We start from the raw sequence: 20,380 nt of genomic DNA on the forward strand, positions 1-20,380 counted from the left end.
AGCTGTCCACTCTGCTTCTTCATCCCATGTATTCTTGGCCTTTTGATCTTGATTTGATAGTAAGGAGCAGTGTCTTTATAATAGAAGCTGGTGTACCTCCATAAGAAACTTGTCACATAATGTAAGAGACAAATCACAGGCACCGAGAGAACTGGAATATCTGCAAAATATACAATATACAATACCTATTATTCCTCTAATATCAGAATAGTTTCCCATGTTTACAGAAGGGAAAATATTTATAACATCGATTCACAGAGTAAAATCATTTCTTATCACACGAGTAACCCTTTCCCCAATGTCTGTAAGAGACTTAAAGCCCCCAGGATAGACTGTACAAGAGAACATCACTAACTTTCCTGCACTCTACTATATTACCGTCACATTTACTGCATGTTACATCCATTATTAAACTGTCATTTTGGAAGTTTTCATTATTCCTACCTCTTAGCTTCATTGTGGCTGGCCCTACAGGATCCTTTTGCCTTAGAAAGACAAAATCTTCTTTAAATTTGCAAAAATGCGCAGGTCTAGTGGGAAAACAAGTTCACCGCCGAACCGAGGAAATAAGTGTTAGGGATTGGATTGTATCCTGGGGAAAGTCTCCTTGATGTATGATGTCACAGCAGATGACATCACGTGTATGTGCATCCATGGTATTGGCTGTGTACTGGACTTTACTTACACTATGCAGAGTTATATACTGGGGGTTTTGCTAACAATTTGAAGATCACAGTTTTGATTAACCCCTTAAGGGCACAGCCTATTTGGTCCATTTTTGCATTTTCGTTTTTTCCTTCTCGCCTTCTAACAGCTACACACCCATATGAAGTCTTGTTCTTTGCGCGACCAATTGTACTTTGTAATGACATCACTTATTTTACCAGTGAGAGATCGCGATGCGCATTTGAGGCCTAAATTAGGGATTTGCATAGGGGCAGACTCTGATGCAAGCATGGCGATTGCCTTCTCCACCAAAAATACCCTACTGCAATATTTCCCAAACAGGGAGCCTCCAGCTGTCGCAGAACTACAACTCCCAGCATGCCTGGACAGTCAATACAAGTAGTTTTTAATTTGTAGGGGGGGGGGGGGGTTGGAAGGGGAGTAAGTGTGTAAGGGTGTATGTATATATGTATATGTAGTGTTTCACTCTTTATTTTGTGTAAGTGTGGTGTAGTGTAGATGTTTTTACTGTATGTACACATGGTCAGGTTTACGAGTTTCCCACTACAAGTTTGAGCCATGGCAGATTTTCCGCAACTCAAACTCTGAGCGGGAAATTTACTGTAAAACTGCCTATGTGCTCTAGCTGTTGCATAACTACAACTCCCAGCATGCCCTGACAGCCAAGAGCATGTTTGGAGTTGTAGTTATGCAGTAGGTGGCGGTACCAAACTACAACTTCCAGCTTGCTCTTTGACTTTCCATGCATGCTGGAAGTTGTAGTTATGCAACAGCTGGAGGCACATAACTACAACTCCCAGCATGTCCTTTGGCTCTTTGTGCATGCTGGGAGTTATAGTTATGCAAAAGCTGGAGCCACTTTTTGATAGAAAAAAAAAGTGTGCCTCCTGCTGTTGCATTACTATAACTCCCAGCATGCACGGACAGCCAAAGGGCGTGCTGGTAATTGTAGTTATGTTCCACCAGCTTTTTCATAACTACAACTCCCAGCATACCCTTTGACTGTGCATGCTGGGAGTTGTACTAATACAACAGCAGGAAGCACAGAGCCCTCAACTCAAGTTGCTGCCTCCGGATCCCGAAGACGACGACGCTCTGACCTGGACTCGCCACCTACAGGTGATCACCACCGCCCTTACATGCATCTGCTCTACCCTCCGGACTAGAGACAGAACGGGTGCAGTCACACACCTCCCTGCAGGAGCTACGATTTGTTGGGGGGGGGGCCTTGGCGATTTGCCGGGATGGCTGATGATAGGTATCAGCAGTCATCCTGTTCCGATCACTTAAAAGTTTTAATCATAGATTGTAAGACTGAAAAAAGACATATGTCTGTGGTGAAGCACTATGTGGAAAGCCTTTTTGGGGTGTAGGGTAGTTGGGGTGTTGCTGTTCAATATAATAAAGGGCGCTGTTAACCCTTGTCACTCGTGACGCCAGGGTGAGGGTTAAAACTCCGTAGTGATGCTGGGCCTATCGCCACCCTTCCCAAGAGCAATAGGTGAGTATAAAATAAATGGATTGTCCACAGCAGTGCTGAACTTAAAACTTGCAGGAACTTTACTGAAGATTTTCTGTACATGCAGTTTTGGCAACAGTCCAGATAACAGAGTTTATATAGACAGCACGTATTAGTCAATCAATATAGAAGGACAAACCTTACATTCGGCACTGGGGTATAAGTGTGGGAAAAACCAAGGCTCAAACTTCGTTGCTATAGGCAACACCAATAAAAATCACACTTGGCAACAATGTGTTTTCCTTTCAATGCTTTTTAGTTTTCCATTGTAGTAGTACAAACACGGAGAATTCTCCACTTTTCAAAATACAAACAAGTACAAAAAATGTTTCACCCACAGCGCTCTCTTAAACGTCCGACAGTCCTCATACAGCTTCCGACATAACTTCACCCTTCAGCGGGCATTACGGAGCTGACTTTTCCTTCCTTCCTCTCACGAAGGGGATAGATGATAGACCTGTGCGCATCAAAAATGTTCGTTTCTTTTAGTTTCGTTTTACACCTATATTCGTAGGTTTTCAGTTCGGCAGCCATTTTCGGATGATATTTTCGGACAGATTCATTATTCTCCAAGATGGCGGACAAAATTTTCGAACGCATTCGTTATCGGATTCATTCGTCAACAGAATCATTCGTTTTCATTGGCAGTCGTTATAAGGGACTTTCGTTATAGGATTCGTTATCGTTTGTTCGGTATTCTGATATATTCGTCATCTCTTTCGTTATCGGGTGCTTTCGTTATTCAGATACATTCGTTATTCGGCTACATGCGTTATTCATTATTCGGATACATTCGTTATTTGGCTACATTCATTAATCGCTATTCAGATACATTCATTATTGAATAACGAATACATCCGCAATTTTGCCAATAAAGTTTATTGAAATTACAAAAAAAATCGAATCCGTTCCAGCATCTTCCACTTCCACCTGGGCTGAGCTGCATGCAGTACTGTGTTGGTTGTTGGGAGCTGTGATACTGTGATACTAAGTGAATAAAATGTCTGGAGGAGAGCATGAAAGTGTGGCTGGGAGAGAGGAAGGTGAGAGTATGAGAGTGAGTGAGAGTGCAGGTGTCAGTGTGAATGTTGGTGGAAGAGGAGACGCCCTTATCAGGGCGACATTAGCACTGGCAGTGGCACCACTAGTAGACAACGCGGACTTGGGTGGTCAGTGTCCCCATCACCAAGTTCGGAAAGTGGAGGGGAGGAGTCGGCACCTGTTGGCAAAAAAAATCGTGGCCCCAGGTTCACCACAGATAAAATCTAGCTCTGGTGGCGGCTGTCACCAGACATAAAGCCACACTGTTCACCACCACCGTGGGCAGCGAGGAGAAATTTGCGGCCTGGAAGTGGGTCAGAGACGCTGTGGTCCATGTTGGAGCAAAGGACTGATCAGTCGAATGTATCCGCAAAAGGTGAGTACTATATGTAAATGTTATGTGTGTGTATATATATATATATATATATATATATATATATATATATATATGTGTGTGTGTTTCCCAACCAGGGTGCCTCCAGATGTCCCAGCATGCCCGGAGACATCCGTTGGCATGCTGGGGATTGTAGTTTTGCAACAGCTGGAGGCACCCTGGTTGGGGAACATGGATTTATTACATATATATAATTATATTCAAATATTTTATTCCACCCAATGTGAAAAGGGTGATAACTTAGGTAGCATAGCATAATGATCAGTGTTATCTATGCTCTGTTGCTCCATCCAGGATCTCAAGTATGTAGCAGAGGAGTTAAAGGGGTACTCTGGTGGAAAACCTTTTTTTATTTAAAATCAACTGGTGCAAGGAAATTAAACAGAAACTAAACAGAAAAGTGCCAGGCAGAAAGTACCCACCTACTGAGTGGTGTGAGCATGCATCATACCTCAGCAAATGCAGAATTAATGTCCAATTGCAGCAAGGGGTTAAACCCATCCTTCACTGAGGGTTTAACCCCTTGCTGCAATTGGGCATTCATTCTGGGTACCAGATGCCATGATCATTCAATACAGATCATGTCATCTGCAGCAGTTTGGCAATTTAGATTTCATATATGATCACATGGACTGTGTGCTGCTGTCCTTTATGGGTTAAAGGGGTACTCCATAGAGAGGAAACATATACGTTTGTATAACCATGCCCTGGAGAGTTTAGTTAATATTTTTCCTTACTGCCTTTCACTAGAGTACCCCTTTAATGTAAGAGAAGTCTATGGGGAATTTATATATTATTACACTGTGTGTGGCACTTGTAATGATGTATATTCTACTAAATAAGTAATTAATCACAGATGGAAACATTAAAACCACACAGAGGTACAGACAGTATAATTAGGTGCATTATTGAAAATAATCGAATACCCCTTTAACATACCAGTCATTTTGGTAACACTGGCTATATCTGTTTATGAATTTGGGAATGTGGTTATGTGCATATAAGTAAAATCAAAAAGTTGTAACATTTGTCAACAAACTTTTTATTGATTTTAAATGTATGATAAACTCTTTAATAATCTATATCTCATGCAGGTATTATGACTGCAAAGCAACTGTCCTGCGGAAAATAAAATAAAACAAGGAATTCAGGAAGTGGGAGCAGGAGTTCCGGAACCATCTCCTGCCAGAGGGTCGGAGTGAGACAGGCCTTGGTGGTCCTCATATGTCGCCTGAGTCCGAGAGTGCTGGCGGTGAGTAAAAAAAAAAAAAATTAGTATTATTAATAATGACTTGTTCAAAAAATATAAAACAATCATACTAATCCCAAACATACCCATATATATATATATATATATATATATATATATAATCAAAGTAATGAGACACACTGTAATGTAAACTTTCTTATTGCTTCAGTCAAAATATTACTAATTAATTATTATTTTTATATATTTTTTTCAGATCAACCAGGTCCATCTGCAGGGAGGATGGTCCGCCATCAGAACTTGCCCCAATCGCCAGTGCTGTCCTCAGCACCGGCTGAGATAGATGAGGAGGAGGAGGTGTCCCCAGGTGAACAACACCAACCATTCTCCCCAACCCTCGCTCCTGGCTCTGTCCCAAGGGATACTTACATGCAGCTTGATAAAGAAATCACAAGGCTGGCCAAGGAGAACAGGAACATGTCGCGCGAATTGCGCCGGATGAATCGCACCATGCTTGAACTCCACCGGTCGCAAAAACAAGAGTTCCAAGCCCTGTTGGCCAAACAAATGGGAGAATTTCGGGCCATGTTGTCCCACCATATCCAACAGATGCAGGCGATGCATGATTTGAGGGTGGACGCTATGTCTGCTATTGCCAGCTCTCAGAGGTTGCCTGACACCATAAGCAGCAGCAGCAATACCCCAAAAAACCCCTGAAATATACGGGACTAAATTAGTTTGCCTTGTTGATATGTTTCAGTTGTTGTTATGTTTAAGATATGTTATTATTACTACAGCAGCATTGAAGGCCTTGGCCATTCAAGAAAAAAAATAGATTTTTTCTTTATCCTGTGTGGTGTCTAAATTATTACTAACATTACATTATTTTTATTTCGGCTTTTTTTTGTGTGTGTTGTCCACTAGTGTTGCTCGCGAATATTCTCAATTCGAATATTATTCGCGAATATCGCATATTCACGAATTCGCGAATTTTGTGAATATAGCGTTATATATTCGTAATTACGAATATTCGCTTTTTTTTCTACAGTACACATTAGTGTTGCTTGCGAATATTCATAATGCGAATTTTATTTGCAAATATCGCATATTTGCGAATATAGCACTATATATTCGCAATTACGAATATTCTTTTTTTTTTTCCACAGTACACATCACAGTGACCATCCCTCTCTGCTTCCAGCTTCCGCTGGGCGAATTTTCGTATATGCGAAAATCTGCATATACGAATTTTCGCATATGCAAATGTTTCGCATAAGCGAATTTTCGCCTATGCTAATTTGTTATATGCAAATTTTCGCATATGCGAAAATAAATCGCGAGTATTACGAATATGCAAATTTAGCGAATACATGACGAATATTCGTCCATATAATCGCAAAATATCGCAAATTCGAATATGGCCTATGCCGCTCAACACTAGTAAGCCCTTTAATAATTAAAATTATTCAAATTCTAATTGTCTATATTCATATAAAGTGTACTTACCTTGTTGTTAGTGTCGCAGGACCTGCGGGTCACGTGATGCGTTCCTGAACTTTATGGTTTTTACTCAAAGACCTTTGGAGGTAGTCAGGTGATCACCCACCATGCTTTGTAACGGTGAGTGACAGCTGACATGGATCAATCCAAAACGGCCCTGCCCCTGCCCATATAAGGGAGCGGCGGCCATTAATCTTTCTCTTTATTCCTCGTGGGCTGCTGATGAGGACGGATCTGCGCAGCTGTCATCGGCAACCACTAGGCCAAAGGCTTGCGGCAACGGCCATCATTCCAAAACTGTCAGTTACTTCAACTCCCTATTACTCCGCAAGATCACTAGACCTAAACAGACCCCTAAATCCAGCGGATCTCTGCAAAACCTAATTCTACTAATCTCAGGATAACTTATCGGTCCTAAGCAACTGTCAGTCACTGCCGTGCTGATAAAAGACTCTGTCACTAAGACTGTTACCGTTACTGCATGTACTGCAATTCATCAGTAAAGTTCCTGCAAGTTCAAGTTCAGCACTGCCGTGGACAATCATTTGTTTCTGCACGCACCTATCGCTTCTGGGAAGGTGTGGCGATAGGCCTAGCAACTACCTCAGCGTATTAACCCACACCCTGGCATCACGAGTGACAAGGGTTAAATTAACCCCTCATATTCCAACACAGCAACACCCCAACTACACCATACCCCCCCCCCCCCCCCCCCCAAGGGCTCCCACAGTGCTATTTATTGATAGGAAGGATTGTTGATGTGGTATGCACCAAACGCTATATACTTTTCCCATTGAAAAGTTACTTTTGTCACACTTTTTGGTTACTTTATTTCCTGTATTTCTTTTACAGGAGGCTTTTTCATCCAGCAAGGATGGATTTTCGGACCAGGGAGGCTTCCTGGCTAGAACAGGCCAGTGCATTATTTTCAAGATCAGCAACAGCCAGTTTGGAAACAGAACAGAATAATAACAGAGAAACCAAGAATATATTAAAGAATCTTATGCATCATCAAATCAAAACATGGTGGAACCGAGCATCACTTGACAACTAGAAACAGCTTATACCATGTGGGCTGAGAATCCAGACCTTCCCCTCTTTTAGTCTGGAAAACTAATTGTTTATAAAAAATAATGGGAAGAAGCATGTGACTTATGCTCCAGGACATTCATGACGATTATCATGGAACATAATAGTCAGACACTAAGTGAGCTGTCATCACAGATAACCACTATGGAGGAAGAGATCTCCAAGGTGTTGAAGGGGGATGAGTTTACCAACTAGAAACAAGAACTTGACGACTCCCTAAAATTATGGGAGAAACAAATTAAAGGAACTAAATCAAAGAAATCCTCCAGAGACTTAAATGATTACTCTATGAATAAAATCTACAAATGGAAACAACCGCCAAAGGAGGGTCGTACCAGATTAGCCTCAGTGTCCTCAACTGTATCAATGGGAATGGAGTCAACTGCATCATCCCAGACTTCTAGTAACACCAGCAGATACTAAAACAAGAGAAAGACACAGCGAAGCAAGGGCAACCAAAGATGGAAGCCTGATGATCGCATGGGTACTAGAAGCACCAACGCTACACGCAAGGTAATTAACCTTTCAAATGTAGTCTTGACTGAGGCACAGCATGAGGTTTTATGCTTGGGTATGACATTTTCACCTTCCTCCCCGTTTAATACATTTACAGCAGTAAAAGATCTTCACCTCTTCGCCAGAAAATTGATATTTAAGAAACTCTTTCATTCAGCACCGGATACCAATATTTTCCAGACCCCAGGAGAAGTTGAGGCAATTAATGCTTTAAATGATCTTCTGGAAGAACAACAGACTCCAAACCCAGGTAAGTTCCCTAAAGAGGTCTTATTGCCTTCTAAGAATTTTCCACCATTATCCCTCAATCCAAATGTGGACATGTTTGTCCAATTGGTCACAAAGGAATTTGAAAAGATTCTGATTACTAAATCACATAATAATCTTTCATATGCTCAACGCAGGGCCCTCATGGATCTGGGCCGCATGGATGACATTGTGATTAAACGATCTGATAAAGGTGGATATGTCATCCTGTGGCCCAGATCCATGTAGGAAAAAGAGGCGCAGAGACAACTGAGGGACGGCGATTGTTTTTAACGATTGACATTCAACCCCCTTATTAAATTCAAACTTGAACTAGATGGGATATTGGAAAATGCAGTAGAAAGTGGCCTTATTACCAGGAAGCAATATCATAGTCTCTTACCAGAGTACCCTACAATAGCCACTTTATACCTACTCCTAAAGGTGCATAAGGGACTTGATCTACCTGCAGCTCCAGGGAACAGAAATGGGGGCGTCTTGTGCACCCTCATATGCTAGCCTGTTCCTGGGGCTGTGGGAGAGGAGGATCTTTATGTTGGACCCAGTTGACCCACTTGAAATTGAGAGGGTCTCATGGATAGGGGATAAGTTGTTTTCACTGCACATTTCCTTTAAGTGTCACCACTGATTATATAGTGTAAAATTTTGTGACCGGCTCTAACTTGTGAAATCATGTGGACATAATAAGGTGAGATACTAAGTTTTTCAAGAAGACAGTATGGTTTGGCAGCCATATTGGCTTGCACAATATTCTACATATATAGCTTTCTCTAAAATTGTTGGTCGAGAAAATGTGAAAAACAGCGCACATGTCCACAATCTCTCTCTACCATGAAAAGTCAAAGCAATCATGGCTAAAAACAGGCTCTGCTATTTGGCCACCTGTATTGCTGCTTGCAGCTATATTTGTAATTGTGTTTAGTGCTGTAGTTAGGTATTAGAAAAATTAAGAGATTGCAGTGACCTCTAGTGGTAACAAACATGTTAAACAGAAGTTTGAGAATTATGGCCCAGCTTTATCAATCTGTCTGCAGACATTGCTAAGCTGACCATATTTTCTTATGACAAAAATTGGACATTGGGATAGCAAGAACAGCACTGGGTTTGCATAGTTGTAGGCCCCCATATATAGATTTAGTTTCCTATACTGCCCCCCTATATAGTTGTAGGCCCCTGTACTGCCCACAAATATATTTGTAGCCCTCCCCATATATATATATACACATATATATGTAGTCCACTACACTGCCCCATATATAGTTATAGACCCCTGTACTTCCCCATATATACTTGTAGCCCCCCATATATATAGATGTAGGCCCCTACACTGCCCCATATAAAGTTGTAGGCCCCTGTACTGCCCTCATATATAGTTGTAGGCCCCTACACTGCCCCATATATAGTTGTAGGCCCCTGTACTGCCCTCATATATAGTTGTAGGCCCCTGTACTGCCCTCATATATAGTTGTAGGCCCCTGTACTGCCCTCATATATAGTTGTAGGCCCCTGTACTGCCCTCATATATAGTTGTAGGCCCCTGTACTGCCCTCATATATAGTTGTAGGCCCCTGTACTGTCCCCATATATAGTTGTAGGCCCCTGTACTGCCCTCATATATAGTTGTAGGCCCCTGTACTGTCCCCATATATAGTTGTAGGCCCCTGTACTGCCCTCATATATAGTTGTAGGCCCCTGTACTGCCCTCATATATAGTTGTAGGCCCCTGTACTGCCCTCATATATAGTTGTAGGCCCCTGTACTGCCCTCATATATAGTTGTAGGCCCCTGTACTGCCCTCATATATAGTTGTAGGCCCCTGTACTGCCCTCATATATAGTTGTAGGCCCCTGTACTGCCCTCATATATAGTTGTAGGCCCCGGTACTGCCCTCATATATAGTTGTAGGCCCCGGTACTGCCCTCATATATAGTTGTAGGCCCCGGTACTGCCCCCATATATAGTTGTAGACCCATGTACTTCCCCATATATATTTGTAGCCCCCCATATGTATAGATGTAGGCCCCTGTACTGCCCTCATATATAGTTGTAGGCCCCTGTACTGCCCTCATATATAGTTGTAGGCCCCGGTACTGCCCCCATATATAGTTGTAGGCACCTGTACTGTCCCCATATATAGTTGTAGGCCCCTGTACTGTCCCCATATATAGTTGTAGGGCCCAATATATAATTGTAGGCCCTATAAAACATCAACTAGCAGCTGATGAGGCACAAAAATTGCAGAAATGTAAATTTTGTCTGTAATGTTTAACCCCTTAAAGGGGTACTCCGCTGCCGGGTGAGTTTGTGCACAACGGTTTCTTCCCTTATGTATTGCTAGACTGTGCTGTGAGTGCTTTAGGATTCTGTCTGTAAAAGTTTTTTTTTTTTTATCACTGTTGTTGTATGGAGGAAGTGTTGTCGTTTTTTTGCCATCCCCGTGACTGGCAACCACAGTTTTTTTTCTATCTCGTCGGCCATGTTGTGATCGTGATGTCAGCGGCTGACAAGCATTTCACCTCTTCTGTCGCTACTTTACGCGTACTTCTGTTCATCTACTGAATATTCAAATGATTGTGAAGGGATCCACCTTCTTGGGCTGCTGCCATGCCCTTTCTGCTGCTCCTGTACCAATTACTTTCCCTGCTGCTGTGGTTGGAGCCGCAGTTTACTGAGAATGTTCTGCTCAGCTCAAAGTGTCCTTCGCTACGGTAAGGGCATACATTGCGCAGGCGCTGTTTTTGGTTTCCTTGGCTGCACTTTCGGCACTAGCTACCGTATATACTCGAGCATAAGCCGAGTTTTTCAGCACGATTTTTCGTGCTGAAACCAGCCCCCTCGGCTTATACTCGAGTGAACTCTCCGCCCTCAGTGGTCTTCAACCTGCGGACCTCCAGATGTTTCCATTGGCTGTCCGGGCATGCTGGGAGTTGTAGTTTTGAAATATCTGGAGGTCCGCAGGTTGAAGACCACTGCCCGGGACTTTGTCATCATCCAGCCCCCCATCCCCCCTTTAGTTTTGTACTCACCTCCACTCAGCGGGACGTTCGGGTGAGCTGGTCCGGGCCATCTGTGCTGCAGGACCGTCCGGGATAGTCGTTCCGGGCTGTCCATCTTCACAGGGGGGGCCTCTTCTCCGCGCTTCGGGCCTAGCCCTGGAATAATGACGTTGCCTTGACGACGACGCACAGGGACGTTGCGTCCCTGTGCTTCGTCGTCAAGGCAACGTCATTATCCCGGGGCCGGACGCGAAGCGCGGAGAAGAGGCCCGTGAAGATGGACAGCTCGGAACGACTATCCCGGACGGTCCTGCAGCATAGATGGCCCGGACCAGCTCACCCGAACGTCCCGCCGAGCGGAGGTGAGTACAAAACTAAAGGGGGGATGGGGGGCTGGATGATGACGAAGGCCCGGGCAGTGGTCTTCAACCTGTGGACCTCCAGATGTTTCAAAACTACAACTCCCAGCATGCCCGGACAGCCGATGGCTATCCGGGCATGCTGGGAGTTGTAGTTTTGGAACATCTGGAGGTCCGCAGGTTGAAGACCACTGTTAAATCAGACATTGACAAGCGGTGATGATGACAGGGTAAAGATGACAGGGTAATGATGAAGGGGGGGATGATGACAGGGTAATGCTGAAGGGGGGATGATGACAGGGTAATGATGAAGGGGGGGATGATGAAGGGGGGGATGACAACAGAGTAATGATGAAGGGGGGGATGATGACAGGGTAATGATGAAGGGGGGGATGATGACAGGGTAATGATGACAGGGTAATGATGACAGGGTGATGATGAAGGGGGGGATGATGACAGGGTGATGATGATGGCGGTGTTAATGATGGGGGTCTGGATGATGACAGGGGGGGGATGATGACATGGGGGGATGATGTATTTCCCACCCTAGGCTTATAGTCGAGTCAATAACTTTTCCTGGGTTTTTGGGGTGAAATTAGGGGCCTCGGCTTATATTCGGGTCGGCTTATACTCGAGTATATACGGTACATGCCCTGAGCTATTTAGTGCCTTTTTTTTTTTTGGGAATAAGATGACAACACACAACCAATCTGCAGAAGGCGGAAAAGGAGCTAAATACAATAGGAGAAGGGGCAGACACGGACAAAGCTGAAAACAGGGTGTACATTAAAGGGGGTACTCCACCCCTGGCATCTTATCCCCTATCCAAAGGATAGGGGATAAGATGTTAGATCGCCGCGGTCCCGCTGCTGGGGACCCCGGGGATCGCCGCTGCGGCACCGCGCTATCATTACTGCACAGAGCGAGTTCGCTCTGTGCGTAATGACGGGCGATACAGGGGCCGGAGCAGCGTGACGTCATGGCTCCGCCCCTCATGACATCACGGCCCATCCCCTTAATGCAAGTCTATGGCAGGGGGCGTGACGACCGCCACGCCCCCTCCCATAGACTTGTATTGACGGGGGCGGGCCATGACATCATGAGGGGCTGAGCCGTGACGTAACGATGCTCCGGCCCCTGTATTGCAAGTCATTACGTGCAGAGCGATCTCGCTCTGCGCAGTAATGATAGCGGGGTGCCGCAGCAGCGATCCCCGGGGTCCCCAGCAGCGGGACCGCGGCGATCTAACATCTTATCCCCTATCCTTTGGATAGGGGATAAGATGTCTAGGGGCGGAGTACCCCTTTAAAAGGCAAAAGAAGCCGCAGGGTAGTGCTGGGAACTGTAGTGTTATCTACGACCGCAACTGGAATGACTAAAGAGAAAATACGCAGGACGGCAAGTCAACAGACAACAAAAGAAGCAGGACAGGGATTAAAAATAACGCTGAAGTGATGGTAAAACACCAGAACCTGACAGGATGTTTACCTCATAAACACATTGCCAATGGATTAAGGACTCACATTTTTGCCTTAAAGGGGTACTCCGCTGCTCAGCATTTGGAACAAACTGTTCCGAACGCTGGAGCCGATGCTGGGAGCTTGTGATGTCACAGCTCCGCCCCCTCATGACATCAAGCCACGCCCCCTCGATGCAAGTCTATGGGAGGAAGCATGACAGGCGTCACACTCCCATAGACTTGCATTGAGGAGCTGGGGCGTGACATCATGAGGGGCGGGGCTATGATGTCACGAGCTCCCGACGCCAGTTCCAGCATTCGGAACAGTTTGTTCCAAACGCTGAGCAGAGGAGTACCCCTTTAACCCCTTAAGGACACCCCCATTTTAAAGTCCTTAAGGACTGAGGGCATATGGATACCCCCGTGGGAATTCTGGTCCCCGCCGCTCGCCGGGCGGGGACCGGACCGGGGTGACTGCTGGGGTGACGGCGATCCCCATGTCGGCAATCGCCGCAAATCGTCGGTCAATTCAGACCAACGATTTGCGGCTTTTCCGGGTCAATCGGGTCTCTGTTGACCCGGAAAAAAAGGGTGAATGGGGCTGTCTGAGATCCTTACCCAGCAGGAGGGAGGTGGCACTGGTGCCGCCTCATGAACACGTGATTGATCGGTCGGAACGAGCGATCAATCACGACCCTGCTGGGCGGCGATCGGGACGGCGAAGATGGCGGAGATGGGCGTCGGCGGGGTCTCTTACCTTGCCCTGGTCCGGCGGGGTCCCCTCGGGATCGGTGGCGGTGACAGGAGCAGCAGGATCGGCGGTGGCGTCCCAGCGGAAGGATCCAGCAGAAGGTGAGTCCTGACCACTTCCTGCTGTTGCTCAGCAACAAATCGTAGCATGCACAGGCAAAGGGCATGCTGGGAGTTGTAGTTTTGCAACAGCTGAAGTTCCAAATACAACTCCCAGCATGCCCTTTTGTAGTCTGTGCATGCTGGGGGTTGTAGTTTTGCAACAGCTGGAGGCACTTTTTTTCTATGAAAAAGTGTGCAGCCAGCTGTTGCAAAACTACAACTCCCGGCATGCAGAGACTACCAAAGGGCATGCTGGGAGTTGTAGCAGTGTGCCTCCAGCTGTTGCAAAACTACAACTCCCAGCATGCCCTTCGGCTGTCAATGCATGCTGATTGTTGCAGTTTTGCAACAGCTGGACACACATTGGTTGTGAAACTGAGTTTGTTAGCTAACTCAGTGTTTTGCAACCAGTGTGCCTCCAGCTGTTACAAAAATACAACTCCAAGCAGAGAGACTGTACATGCTGGGAGTTCTAGTTTTGCAACAGCTGGAGGCACACTGGTTGCGAAACACTGAGTTAAGTAACAAACTCTGTATTTTGCAACCAATGTGCCTCCATCTGTTGCAGACCTACAACTCCCAGCATGTATGGTCTGTCAGTGCATGCTGGGAGTTGTAGTTTTGCAACAGCTGGAGGTTTGCAGCGAGTTCTGCTGCAAGATTGAGATGCGGCAAATTTTCCGCCGCAGCTCAAACTCCCAGCGAGAAACTCATTGTAAACCTGCGCCCGTGTGAATGTATGCTAAAAACACTACACTAACACATAATAAAGGGTAAAACACTACATATACATGTGGTGTCCCGGTACCGTATTGTATACGTTACCTGTATAGAGGTCCCCATAGTCAGAGTCCCTAGGACGTCGGGGTCCCTCTTTTGTAGTTTTCCCCTTGTCACCTCTCACTTAGTTGATGACTATATAGCAGTTCTATTTAATATTAATATAAGTATAGGAATAAATATGTATATATTTAGTTATCTACCTGTTCGGAGCGTAGCAGGACCTGCGGGTCACGTGATTAGGTTGAAACTCTATGGTTTTGCTACAGGACCTTTGGAGGTTCCAGTGACGTGTTCACCCACAATGCACTGTAACGGTGAGTGACAGTCGTTACGGACCAATCCAAAATGGCCGGCCCCTGCCCATATAAGGGACCTGCACCATCTTGATCCCTCTCTTGGGTTGCTGACTCTGGAAGAGGTAGGACCTCCGCAGCTTACAAGACAATTTACTAGGCCAAAGCCTTGCGGCCTAGGCCTCTAACATAGCGGATAGACTAAGTAATTCCCCGCTACTCATCGCAAGATCACTGGACCTAATTACTCACCTAAATCCAGCGGATCTCTGCTATACAATCCTTCAGAAGCTAAATTGGGCCTATTTGATCCCAACCGACTGTCAATCGCTGCTCAGCTATATGTAAAGAGACTTTGCTATCTGGACTGTTACCATTACTACATGTACAGAAATTCCTCAGTAAAAGTTCCTGCAAGTTTTCAGTTAACAGCGGTTGTGGACAATCCTTTATTCCTTCATCACCTATTGCTCTTGGGAAGGGTGGCAATAGGCCTATCAAGAAACACAGCATTTAACCCACACCCTGGCGTCACGAGTGACAAGGGTTAACAGCGCCCTTAACTATCCTGAACAGCAACACCCAAAATACCCTACACTCCCACAAGACAGTATCCTCTCATCCGCCACCACATACACATACCCCTAGTCCCCCCCCCCCCCCCCATCACTCCAATAAAATTTTCCAAAACTGAGCCTCCAGCTGTTGAAAAACAACAACTCACAGTATTGCCGACAGCCACTGACTGTCAAGGCATGCTGGGAGTTTTGCAACAGCTGGAGACACCCTGTTTGGGAAACACTGACGTAGGGTATTTTTGTGGCAGATTCAAATACCCTATTTAGTCCTCAAATGCGCATGGAGCCCTGTCGTATTTCAAGGAAAGAGTTTAGGGCCACATATGGGGTATCTCCGCACTCGGGAGAAATTGCGTTACAAATTTTTAATTTTTTTTCTCCTTTTACCCCTTATGAAAAGGAAAAGTTGGGGTCTACACCAGCATGTTAGTGTAAAAATTTTTTTTTACTACATGTACAGAAATTCCTCAGTAAAAGTTCCTGAAAGTTTTCAGTTAACAGCGGTTGTGGACAATCCTTTATTTCTTCATCACCTATTGCTCTTGGGAAGGCTGGCAATAGGCCTATCAAGAAACACAGCATTTAACCCTCACCATGGCGTCACGAGTGAGAAGGGTTAACAGCGCCCTTAACTATTCTGAACAGCAACACCCTAACTACCCTACACTACCACAAGACAGTATCCTCTCATCAGCCACCACAACTCTATTTGGCATCGCACGAACAGGATTCGGGTGTGTGCCTACTGCTGTTGCCACTAGTGAAGTTGTACTCCCCCCAGAAAGTAACAGACTTTATTCATGTGTCGCAGACCACATTATCGTGTACAAGAGCGGTGCGTGTGGTGCAACTTGCAAGGGGGCCACGCGAAAAGTAAGGGGGAAGGCGAAAATTCATGCACAGCAAGAATGTGTAAACTGCGAAACGAATTCATGCTACGATCCTCTGGTCCAGTCAGCATGGGAGGAGTTAACCTGCTACCAGAGAAGCGTGCGAAAAGGCCCGCGCTGCGCCACGTCCCGCCCCTGAGCGTGGCTGCCAAGTTGCTGTGTCGCAACCGAAAGGGAACTTGGAGACACAGGAGTTGTTTCTGAGAGGACAGGAAGTCGGGGCTGCACCGATGACGTCCTTCCTACCGGCCGCCATTTTGGGGAAGCCCACTATACAAGACACCACGCACAGCAACCTCTTCAGTCTGCACAGGGAGCCTGAGAGTACAGACATGGCGGAGAGCAGCGTTCCACGTGGTGAAGATAGCAAAATAGCGCCAGAACAGCGGAAAGTTGTGGCTGTCGCAGCCCGACTTTTCCAAGAGCTTGCTGACCGTCTGCAGCGGTTGTCCTTGGATGAAGAGGGGGCCTGCAATCTTCCCCCACTGCCTGATGATGACGACGATTGGCCAGAGACACCTCCAGCGGAGAGCGCAGGGACACCTGGAGGTGCATCGCCGGTGAGATTGTCCCCTCACCGCAGAACTTGGGGCTCGTGGGCCGAAATCCCATCGGAGGAGTCTGCAGTGAGTACCCCGCCAGAGGCGGCCTATTCTTCCTCCTCCAGCCCTGAAGCTAAAATACCTCTATCTACTTTGCCAAGTGCATGACCGTGCTCACCAGATTTGCCCCAGTGGATCTTTGGGGACGAGCCGGGACTTATCGGGTATATGCACGTGGTTCTACAACCTATACCTGGGAAGCCACTCCCACAAATTCCAGCTGCACAAAGGGAAAGGGCCCGTGAAGAAGCCGAGCTGGCTGAACTGATGGATAAATTAAAGGCCCGACACAGAGAACTGTACGCCCCTAAGCATGTGCATTTGTCTCCTGAAGAAAGAATTCCCTACCAGGAGAATACTAAAGAAATGGAAGCATTATTCATCCGCAAATGGGACCATCCGCGAGAAGGGGAGGAGCCTCTAGAACGACGAAGAGCAACTGTGCCCAAGTTCGACAAGGTCAGAGGTTATGGGACACTCCTAGATTGCCATACAGGGCAAACCATCCTCGTAAACCGGCGAGCAGTACAGAGGCCATATCTTCATAAGAAGTTCTACTCCTTGGAGGTGGGTGAAATTGTGGAGTACACCCCCGTCCAGAGCCTGCGTGGAGAATGGGCTCCAGCGGTCACAAGACCAACAGCCCCAACACAGCTTCCCTTCAAATACTTTCAGTCTATAGATTGGAAATCGGATCCCTTCAACTTGAGGCCGAAACGGTCTGCTCCTGATGCCTCCACCACCGTACTCAAGGAGGAGGAGCCTCTACAACATCAATCATCTTCTGTGTACAGTAAAGTGCCAAGTCCTGCTCAAAATCAAGAAAGTAAGCCTAAATTGCGGGCACCAAAGACCGTACCTAGACCCTCTCGGAGCAATGAGAGTTTGCCTCCTGCACAGGTACCAACCTATGTACCAAGGCCCTCTTCTGACATGGAGAGTTTGCCTGCTTCCAGGGTACCGACAATAGTGTTTTACCCCATTCCTGATATGGCATTGGTGCTAAAACACTATGCACCAACTGTGATCCCGGCCAGTAAGCCTCTGGTCACCTTGAATCCTACTGTTGCCCATTCTACTCTCACCAATGTGGTGTGGGAGAGTTACATTAACTCCTCGCCTGCTCCAGATGTTGGCAGTTATAGGGGATCTACAAGAGGCACAAGAAGATTCAGAAGAAATGTCTTTTGAAGGAATGTAAAGTAATGTTTATTGCTTTTCTATGCTAACCACTTTTGTTTTTCAGTAACCAAATACAAGACATGTGCCTAGCAGGACTGTGCTAAGATTGTTCCAGTTTCAAGTTCAGCAACGTTACCATCAAGCTTTGTGCCTGACCATCAGGTCAAGAGACTCCTAGCCAGTAGGAGATTCGTAAGTTTTGTGCCCGGCTGATTGTGGTAAAGCCGTGTTTCCCATAGACTCCTAGTGTAGGTGGACTGCAGATCCTTACACGTCCGTTCTATGTACATAACCCTATATTTATAGGACTCTCTTGCTAAAATGTGCAATTATCAGGTGTATGCGCCTGAACCTTGTTGGAGTGTTAATACATGAGTAAGTATGTATAATAAGAATGTATATGGTTCCTGTACACAGAAAAATAGCTTTGTGTCTGTGTACATAAAAAGTAAGTAAAGGTTGTACACGGAAAATTGTCCGCTATATGCACGTGTACACCAAAAGCAAAAATGTCAATAATACTTGTACACATGTACATATAAAATTAAATTTTTCATTTGCACAGCCCACTGTTCCAAAGATCTGTCAAATGCCAGTGGGGTGTAAATGTTCACTGCAAATTCTGTGAGGGGTGTAGTTTCCAAAATAGGGTCCTATGTGGGGGGGGGGTCCACTGTTCTGGCACCATGGGGGGGCTTTGTAAACGCACATGGCCCCCGACTTCCATTTCAAACAAATTCTCTCGTCATAAGTTCAATGGCGCTCCTTCTCTTCTGAGCATTGTAGTTCGCCAGCAGAGCACTTGACGTCAACACATGGGTTATTTCCATACTCAGAAGAAATGGGGTTACAAATTTTGGGGGGCTTTTTCTCCTTTTACCCCTTGTAAAATTTGAAAAACTGGGCCTACAAGAACATGCGAGTGTAAAAAATGAACATTTTGAATTTTCTCTTTTACCTTGCTGCTATTCCTGTGAAATACCTAAAGGGTTAACACACTTTCTGAATGTCATTTTGAATACTTGGAGGGGTGCAGTTTTTATAATGGGGTCATTTGTGGGGTATTTCTAATATGAAGACCCCTCAAATCCACTTCTAAACTGAACTGGTTCCTGAAAAATTCCGATTTTGAAAATTTTGTGAAAAATTGGAAAATTGCTGCTGAACTTTGAAGCCCTCTGATGTCTTCCAAAAGTAAAACATGTCAACTTTATGATGCCAACATAAAGTAGACATATTGTATTTGTGAATCAATATATAATGTATGTGTAATATTCATTTTCTTTACAAGCAGAGAGTTTCAAAGTTCGAAAAATGCTATATTTTCAAAATTTTCATGAAATTTGGGGATTTTTCACCAAGAAAGGATGCAAGTAATAATGAAATTTACCACTGTGTTAAAGTAGAATATGTCACGAAAAAACAGTCTCGGAATCAAAACAATCGGTGAAAGCATCCCAGAGTTATTAATGCTTAAAGTGACAGTGGTCAGGATTGCAAAAAAGGGCTCAGTCCTTAAGGTGAAAAAGGGCTCAGTCCTTAAGGGGTTAAGGACGTTTTCCATTTTTTTCTCCTTTCCTTTGAAATCCATAACTTTTTTATTTTTCTTCCTACAGACCCATATGAGGGCTTGTTTTTTGTGCGACCATTTGTACTTTGTAATAATAAATATTAAAATGTACCACAAAACCAAAAGATTATTATTTGTTGGTGGAGATTTATCAGAAAACTGCCATTATTTTGCAACTTATGGGGGCTTTGGTCTCTACACAGTGCACTTTATGGTAAAATATACACATTATAATCTTTTTTTTTTTTTTTTTTTTTTTTTAAATCACTTTTCAGAACTTTTTTTCTAATATATGATGTGATTAAAAATCAGTGTTTCTGGTATTTGGTAATTTTTTTACGTTTTTGCCGTTTACCGTGCGGGATCATGAACATTATATTTTAGTAGTTTGGACACATTTATGCATGAGGCAATACCAAATCTGTTAATTTTATTTATTTATTTATTTTGTAAAATGTGAAAATAAGGGTAATTAAATTTTTTATTAGGGAAGGGAGTTTTGCATAATTTTCAAGACTTTTTTTCTATCTTTAACACTTTTTAAGATCCCATAGGGGACTTTTATATGCAATCATTAGATTGCATTCACGGTATGA

At 44.9% G+C, this 20,380-nt stretch overlaps 1 protein-coding gene across 1 annotated transcript in view; it reads right to left on the minus strand.

The window, feature by feature from the left end:
- Nucleotides 1-4,781: 4,781 nt before the first annotated feature.
- Nucleotides 4,782-20,380, minus strand: part of CFAP68 (cilia and flagella associated protein 68) — a 97,411-nt gene continuing 81,812 nt past the window's right edge. The window contains exon 5 of the mRNA XM_056541886.1: nt 4,782-4,887. The gene's annotated coding sequence lies outside the window, so the exon portion shown is untranslated. The remainder of the gene's footprint in view (nt 4,888-20,380) is intronic.

This window comes from Hyla sarda, chromosome 10, assembly GCF_029499605.1.
Source record: "Hyla sarda isolate aHylSar1 chromosome 10, aHylSar1.hap1, whole genome shotgun sequence".
Lineage (NCBI taxonomy): Eukaryota > Metazoa > Chordata > Amphibia > Anura > Hylidae > Hyla > Hyla sarda.